We start from the raw sequence: 7,291 nt of genomic DNA, 5'->3' as shown, positions 1-7,291 counted from the left end.
TCCGTTTTGACCACCTCCTCGTCCAAACATTGAATGATTGCTGATCGGCTTGCCTCTACTGGTGGTTGGCTCTCACTGCGGTATTGTATCACTTCCTGTTCCGGAGCACAGCGGTGTTTTTCTGTATCTGTTAGCTGTTTAATCTGCGCAGTTAGATTGATCTAGTTATCTAGATTACGATTTGTTTCCCAGTGTAATCTTTACGTGCCTTAACTAAAGCACTCCTTCTGCTGAATCACCTCTAAATTATTTACACATTATTCACTTTGCGTGTTTTTAGGAATCCGCTAGCTTAGCGTAGCTACTAGCTCTTAGCCGATTTAGCATGGCGGCTTCTCCTGTCTCTCCCGCACTTTTCTGCTCTGGGTGTGAAATGTTTAGTTATTCCTCGGCCTCCTTTAGCAGTAACGGTACTTGTAATAAGTGTAGCTTATTCGTAGCTTTGGAGGCCAGGCTGGGCGAATTGGAGACTCGGCTCCGCACCGTGGAAAATTCTACAGCTAGCCAGGCCCCTGTAGTCGGTGCGGACCAAGGTAGCTTAGCCGCTGTTAGTTCCCCCCTGGCAGATCCCTAGCAGCCGGGAAAGCAGGCCGACTAGGTGACTGTGAGGAGGAAGCATAGCCCTAAACAGAAGCCCCGTGTACACCGCCAACCCGTTCACATCTCTAACCGTTTTTCCCCACTCGACGACACACCCGCCGAGGATCAAACTCTGGTTATTGGCGACTCTGTTTTGAGAAATGTGAAGTTAGCGACACCAGCAACCATAGTCAATTGTCTTCCGGGGGCCAGAGCAGGCGACATTGAAGGAAATTTGAAACTGCTGGCTAAGGCTAAGCGTAAATTTGGTAAGATTGTAATTCACGTCGGCAGTAATGACACCCGGTTACGCCAATCGGAGGTCACTAAAATTAACATTAAATCGGTGTGTAACTTTGCAAAAACAATGTCGGACTCTGTAGTTTTCTCTGGGCCCCTCCCCAATCAAACCGGGAGTGACATGTTTAGCCGCATGTTCTCCTTGAATTGCTGGCTGTCTGAGTGGTGTCCAAAAAATGAGGTGGGCTTCATAGATAATTGGCAAAGCTTCTGGGGAAAACCTGGTCTTGTTAGGAGAGACGGCATCCATCCCACTTTGGATGGAGCAGCTCTCATTTCTAGAAATCTGGCCAATTTTCTTAAATCCTCCAAACCGTGACTATCCAGGGTTGGGACCAGGAAGCAGAGTTGTAGTCTTACACACCTCTCTGCAGCTTCTCTCCCCCTGCCATCCCCTCATTACCCCATCCCCGTAGAGACGGTGCCTGCTCCCAGACTACCAATAACCAGCAAAAATCTATTAAGCATAAAAATTCAAAAAGAAAAAATAATATAGCACCTTCAACTGCACCACAGACTAAAACAGTTAAATGTGGTCTATTAAACATTAGGTCTCTCTCTTCTAAGTCCCTGTTGGTAAATGATATAATAATTGATCAATATATTGATTTATTCTGCCTAACAGAAACCTGGTTACAGCAGGATGAATATGTTAGTTTAAATGAGTCAACACCCCCCGAGTCACACTAACTGTCAGAATGCTCGTAGCACGGGCCGGGGCGGAGGATTAGCAGCAATCTTCCATTCCAGCTTATTAATTAATCAAAAACCCAGACAGAGCTTTAATTCATTTGAAAGCTTGCCTCTTAGTCTTGTCCATCCAAATTGGAAGTCCCAAAAACCAGTTTTATTTGTTATTATCTATCGTCCACCTGGTCGTTACTGTGAGTTTCTCTGTGAATTTTCAGACCTTTTGTCTGACTTAGTACTTAGCTCAGATAAGAAAAATTATAGTGGGCGATTTTAACATCCACACAGATGCTGAGAATGACAGCCTCAACACTGCATTTAATCTATTATTAGACTCTATTGGCTTTGCTCAAAAAGTAAATGAGTCCACCCACCACTTTAATCATATCTTAGATCTTGTTCTGACTTATGGTATGGAAATAGAAGACTTAACAGTATTCCCTGAAAACTCCCTTCTGTCTGATCATTTCTTAATAACATTTACATTTACTCTGATGGACTACCCAGCAGTAGGGAATAAGTTTCATTACACTAGAAGTCTTCCAGAAAGCACTGTAACTAGGTTTAAGGATATGATTCCTTCTTTATGTTCTCTAATGCCATATACCAACACAGTGCAGAGTAGCTACCTAAACTCTGTAAGTGAGATAGAGTATCTCGTCAATAGTTTTACATCCTCATTGAAGACAACTTTGGATGCTGTAGCTCCTCTGAAAAAGAGAGCTTTAAATCAGAAGTGTCTGACTCCGTGGTATAACTCGCAAACTCGTAGCTTAAAGCAGATAACCCGTAAGTTGGAGAGGAAATGGCGTCTCACTAATTTAGAAGATCTTCACTTAGCCTGGAAAAAGAGTCTGTTGCTCTATAAAAAGCCCTCCGTAAAGCTAGGACATCTTTCTACTCATCACTAATTGAAGAAAATAAGAACAACCCCAGGTTTCTTTTCAGCACTGTAGCCAGGCTGACAAAGAGTCAGAGCTCTATTGAGCTGAGTATTCCATTAACTTTAACTAGTAATGACTTCATGACTTTCTTTGCTAACAAAATTTTAACTATTAGAGAAAAATTACTCATAACCATCCCAAAGACGTATCGTTATCTTTGGCTGCTTTCAGTGATGCCGGTATTTGGTTAGACTCTTTCTCTCCGATTGTTCTGTCTGAGTTATTTTCATTAGTTACTTCATCCAAACCATCAACATGTTTATTAGACCCCATTCCTACCAGGCTGCTCAAGGAAGCCCTACCATTATTTAATGCTTTGATCTTAAATATGATCAATCTATCTTTGTTAGTTGGCTATGTACCACAGGCTTTTAAGGTGGCAGTAATTAACCATTACTTAAAAAGCCATCACTTGACCCAGCTATCTTAGCTAATTATAGGCCAATCTCCAACCTTCCTTTTCTCTCAAAAATTCTTGAAAGGGTAGTTGTAAAACAGCTAACTGATCATCTGCAGAGGAATGGTCTATTTGAAGAGTTTCAGTCAGGTTTTAGAATTCATCATAGTACAGAAACAGCATTAGTGAAGGTTGCAAATGATCTTCTTATGGCCTCGGACAGTGGACTCATCTCTGTGCTTGTTCTGTTAGACCTCAGTGCTGCTTTTGATACTGTTGACCATAAAATTTTATTACAGAGATTAGAGCATGCCATAGGTATTAAAGGCACTGCGCTGCGGTGGTTTGAATCATATTTGTCTAATAGATTACATTTGTTCATATAATGGGGAATCCTCTTCACAGACTAAGTTAATTATGGAGTTCCACAAGGTTCTGTGCTAGGACCAATTTTATTCACTTTATACATGCTTCCCTTAGGCAGTATTATTAGACGGTATTGCTTAAACTTTCATTGTTACGCAGATGATACCAGCTTATCTATCCATGAAGCCAGAGGACACACACCAATTAGCTAAACTGCAGGATTGTCTTACAGACATAAAGACATGGATGACCTCTAATTTCCTGCTTTTAAACTCAGATAAAACTGAAGTTATTGTACTTGGGCCCCACAAATCTTAGAAACATGGTGTCTAAACCAGATCCTTACTCTGGATGGCATTACCCTGACCTCTAGTAATACTGTGACGAAATCTTGGAGTCATTTTGATCAGGATATGTCATTCAAAGCGCATATTAAACAAATATGTAGGACTGCTTTTTTGCATTTACGCAATATCTCTAAAATCAGAAAGGTCCTTGTCTCAGAGTGATGCTGAAAACTAATTCATGCATTTATTTCCTCTAGGCTGGACTATTGTAATTCCATTATTATCAGGTTGTCCTAAAAGTTCCCTAAAAAGCCTTCAGTTAATTCAAAATGCTGCAGCTAGAGTACTGACGGGGACTAGAAGGAGAGAGCATATCTCACCCATATTGGCCTCTCTTCATTGGCTTCCTGTTAATTCTAGAATAGAATTAAAAATTCTTCTTCTTACTTATAAGGTTTTGAATAATCAGGTCCCATCTTATCTTAGGGACCTCGTAGTACCACATCACCCCAATAGAGCGCTTCGCTCTCAGACTGCAGGCTTACTTGTAGTTCCTAGGGTTTGTAAGAGTAGAATGGGAGGCAGAGCCTTCAGCTTTCAGGCTCCTCTCCTGTGGAACCAGCTCCCAATTCAGATCAGGGAGACAGACACCCTCTCTACTTTTAAGATTAGGCTTAAAACTTTCCTTTTTGCTAAAGCTTATAGTTAGGGCTGGATCAGGTGACCCTGAACCATCCCTTAGTTATGCTGCTATAGACGTAGACTGCTGGGGGGTTCCCATAATGTTTCTTTCTCTTTTTGCTCTGTATGCACCACTCTGCATTTAATCATTAGTGATCGATCTCTGCTCCCCTCCACAGCATGTCTTTTTCCTGGTTCTCTCCCTCAGCCCCAACCAGTCCCAGCAGAAGACTGCCCCTCCCTGAGCCTGGTTCTGCTGGAGGTTTCTTCCTGTTAAAGGGAGTTTTTCCTTCCCACTGTAGCCAAGTGCTTGCTCACAGGGGGTCGTTTTGACCGTTGGGGTTTTACATAATTATTGTATGGCCTTGCCTTACAATATAAAGCGCCTTGGGGCTGTTGTTGTGATTTGGCGCTATATAAAAAAATTGATTGATTGATTGATTGATTGATTCCCCCCTCCCCCTGCACAAACTCTGCACTGTGCAGCGTTGCGAGAAGTGAGATGGGGGAGAGGCTCTGCCGTAACGTAACCACGAACTCCCCCATCAGGACAACCCACCTCCACCCCCAGCCCGGTTTTATTTATTTATTTTTTTGTGGGGGGGAAGGTTTTTTTTCCCCCGCACGCTCGTGCCGCACCCCGGCGATGCCACCCCGGGCAGCTGCCCGGTCGGCCCGCCTCCAGGACCGCCCCTGCACATGCAGGCCTTACGTGCAGGCTTTGCAATGCCAGATCCATTACGAGGATCCCTCGTACACCCCATCACGCCATCAGAATATGTTAATTGCGGTCAGATGGTGCTCAGATTGCACATCGACCGCCGTCGGATAAGTGTCCCATCTCGATGGCGCCCGGAGAGTTTTGAACATATGCATCACCCTTGGGGCTGCCCGCTGATTTTGACCAACTGTGTGGACTCTCGCAGATGGCTGTCAGAACGTTTTTGAACTGCAACTGGACACTTTTTGGATGTGGGGCACATCATCATTCTGACACCATTTGGCCTCATTCTGGCTATGTGTGACGGAGGTATAAGGAACAGAGAGGAAATGAAAGCACACGAGATGACCGACATCCTGCACCAAATTAATTCACAACAGTCAGAGAACTCTGTTGATTAATACAAACAGGTGACTTACCCAAACTGTTGACGACGACACACGACCATATAAGACCTGCAAATGCATACACTTGATTAGTTTTAGACTTAAAACACAGCTTGTGGAAATATTAACACAAACACTTTTCAATGTGTCTTACCTATAATGAGCTTCCTCATGTTGTTGCTGAGCAGGATTAGAAGAAAGAAGACAAAAACAAACAACAAGAAAAAATAATGGTTTATTTACATTTCCCACAGAACAATAGGACACGTTACAAATGATTTTGTTCTCTAATCATGCAACATAAGATGTTCAGTAAGTTCAGTAAGCTAATCAGCTAAGAGCTAATTAGCAAACTTTTTGTTAGCAGATTAATTTATTAGCCAACTCTGAAAACCACTGGTGGATCAATTAGCTGCTAACTTTAAGCCAGCTAACATTTTTTTTTAAAAAGTTAAACTTAAACCATTAAACTTAAACTTTTTATTTTTAATACATTTGAAATAAAATCACATTGTCATTACGGTGTATTTAGTGTACAATTTTGAAGAAAAAAATTCATCCATTTTGGAATAAGGCTGTAACATTAAAAAAAAAATGTGGAAAAAGTGAGGAGCTGTGAAGACTTTCTGGATGCATTGTATAATATAATTAAATGTACTGTAGTTTATGAAAATGTAATATTCTCAAAAAAAAAAAAATTCTGGAAATAATATATACACTGTTGTTTCATTTTCTTAAAAGTAATGTATTAATTTGCAGAAAATTTTCCAGTTGTCATGGTGAGCCACAATAAATGTGGCCATTGAGGCTTTTCAGGTTTCAAATCCTGCAAAATCTTGGAGAGGTCGCCGTGCTGCGAGATCTCAGTAACATTGAGAACTGCTTTGAGACGCTCTGATCACGCTGCAATTTAACCACTGCACACGGACAGCACCATTAACATAAAATGTTGCGATATTATTATATTGTGCCTAAAACTCTCGTGAATATATTCTCTGGGTTTTTAGACATTGTTATTGCGTTTGTTTTATGTAAACATGCGAGAATCACAGGCTGTCTCGCCCTTATTTTCAATGGGAGCTGCTGTGAGCAACAATCGCTTCCTGTCGTTCTGGGAGAAAGTGAAGTTTGCTCTTTAACATCTTGATTATTGTTCTTTACAACACTGTTTGCCCTCTTTGTTCCTCATTCACTAATCATCCAGCAGGTGGCAGACATGTCTATGGGATATTAAATAAGCAAAATTAAGTTGATATTTCAGTTGATCAGTGCATAAAAATTCAGATTGTCAGAAGATTTAGATTGAATCCAGGTGTGAAGATATTTCTTGTTATTATATTCTCCTATAATTGGTGAGTTTCAACATGATATTTAATTGTTTTTGGGCCATTGTGGATGGACTCATTTATATATTTACTCACTGCATTTTAGAGGGTCAGGGGCTATTCAAAAGCCCAGGAATGCCATTGTAAATGGGATTTTTTCATATAAGTAAAAAAAAAGTACGTGTATTTTTGTTCATCTGCGCATTGCTACTTCCAACCACATTATGATTGCCATGACCTAGAGAGCTCAACAGCCATCCAGTATCCACTTGTCATCTTAGGTCACTGAATAGAAATCAAGTCTAACAACCATACAGTAAAACTAAAAGCAGCAGTCCCCTGAAGACTTGGATGTTTGTTCTTCTACAAAGATTTGAGTCTCACCATAAACCTCTGTTCAACAACCTCAAGGTCTTCTCAGATATCTTGGAAACTCAAAGGCTGAACTCCGAGAGACATGAATGCCATTGCTGAAATGTTGAGTACAGGGTTGAGATAAGCGAATCTCTCAACATATTAGACACTTTAAACCCTTTCTCAACATAAAGATGATGAATGAGCCCAGCATGTTTTAGAAATCCTGAATGTTAGTCTTGATCCAAAAATGATTGTTTG

This window comes from Thalassophryne amazonica, chromosome 6 (genome assembly GCF_902500255.1).
Source record: "Thalassophryne amazonica chromosome 6, fThaAma1.1, whole genome shotgun sequence".
NCBI lineage: Eukaryota > Metazoa > Chordata > Actinopteri > Batrachoidiformes > Batrachoididae > Thalassophryne > Thalassophryne amazonica.
The sequence above is the reverse complement of the archived record's forward strand: the minus strand, read 5'-3'. Positions refer to the sequence as shown.